The following is a 1,756-nucleotide window of genomic DNA, read 5'->3' on the forward strand; positions in this document are numbered from 1 at the left end:
CATATTTATAATATGTGTTCTAAATTCTCCATTTTCTAATTTGATCTTCCAAACTACCTCAGGAAATGTTTCAGTTGACTGATTCCCAGCACCCCAAACTCCAATAATGCATAGCATGTTCTTGTCTAGTTGCATGTCTAATCTCTTTTTTCAATTAAAAAAATGTGGTAAAATGCACATAGCACAAAAGTCATCCTTTCAGTCATTTTTAAGAGTATAATTCAATGGCGTATAGTACAGTTCACAATGTTGACCTCTTGCCTCATTCAAATAAGCAATTGTATGCAAAATCCCTCTTGTGCTTTCAATCTTTTTGATTCATTTTCTATTATCAGTCAGAGAAAGTTCTCTGCTTTAAAAGGCCCATGTATTTAGAGTAGAACCAAGGTGATAATATCATTGTCTTAAGATCAACTGTGTCATATAATATAGCACAATTATGGAAGTTATGGAAGTTATACCTCGATATACTCACAGGTTACAGGATTAGTGTTGGATATCTTTTTTTAAGATGTGTGGTACAATTAAGGATTAGGTACATAAGTGGTCATCATACAGGTGAAGTCTGGGCCTCCCATTGGTCCTCACTTTACCTGGTTGGGATCAGGTACTCTTATTAAAGTTATGTGCCCCATTCCTCCTTCCCCTGGCAGTGATCCACTACTGTCAATCTCTTTCAGGGACCCCTTATGAGTGAGAACTTGTGGTACTCAGTTCTTTGTTTCTGGGATAGATCCAGGAATCTCCCTTCTGGGAATATACACAGAGGAACTCAAATCACTCTATGAAAAAGATACCTGCGCACGTATGTTAATTGTAGCATTGTTCACAGTAGCGAGAACATGGAACCAACTGTGCTACCCACCAAAAGAGGACTGGATAAAAAAAATGTGGTACATATGCATGATGGAATATTACACAGCCATAAAGAAGGACAAAATTATGAACCTTGCAGCAACTTGGATGGATTTAGAGTCTATAATACTGAATAATCTATCATAGAAACCAGTAACTGAGTACCACATGTTTTCACTCAAGAGTTGGATATCTTTGGAGGAACATTTGAGGCTTTGCAGCTCATTTCAAGAACATGTGTAAGCTGCAGCCCCTGCTGACGTGGGTGGAGGAAGCTGACACCAATGAAAGTCTTCAGGAGATATACAAAGCAGAGACCCTCTTACAGACCCAAAAGGGAAAGCAAACATGTGTCAAGAACCGAGTGGGGGGCAACCTGTAGAAATTGTTTTTGCAGATCTCCCAGTAGCTTGGGCCTAAGAAGAATGTGATCCATGTGTGGTTCTGTAATTGGCACCAGAAGGACAAGTGATCAAGCAGGGACTATTCAGGAGGACAGGCTGTTGGATCTCCTTTCTCAGCGGAGGAGTATCTTTTCCCCTGACTCCAGGGCCCCATTTTAGTACCCCAGGCTATGGGAGTCCTTATTTCACTAGCTGTACTCCTCAGTTCCTTTCCCTGAAGGGAACCCTTGCCTTTGTCCCTGTCACCACTCTGGGCTCTCCCATGCATTCAAACTGAGATGACTTGCCTTCCATGACTAGGGGACAGGAAAGGTGAAGATAATAGGGAATGAGAATCTGGGATTTGTACTAGAGCTTTTGGGCTGAACTTCTTCGTTCACTAAGGAAGGAATTGGGAACACAAAGAGTAAAGGCAGAGAGTTCTGGGGAAACGTTGAAGGTGAAGTTCAGTGATGCTCTGAATTTTAATACCCACATCACATATCACGTATCACTTT

General features: G+C 41.1%; 1 pseudogene; it reads left to right on the forward strand.

Moving 5' to 3' along the window:
* Window positions 1-1,090: 1,090 nt before the first annotated feature.
* Window positions 1,091-1,536, forward strand: LOC103275380 (annotated as a pseudogene).
* Window positions 1,537-1,756: the final 220 nt, after the last annotated feature.

This window comes from Carlito syrichta, unplaced genomic scaffold, assembly GCF_000164805.1.
Source record: "Carlito syrichta isolate Samal-C Ts95f unplaced genomic scaffold, Tarsius_syrichta-2.0.1 Scaffold315410, whole genome shotgun sequence".
NCBI classification, from domain to species: Eukaryota; Metazoa; Chordata; class Mammalia; order Primates; family Tarsiidae; genus Carlito; species Carlito syrichta.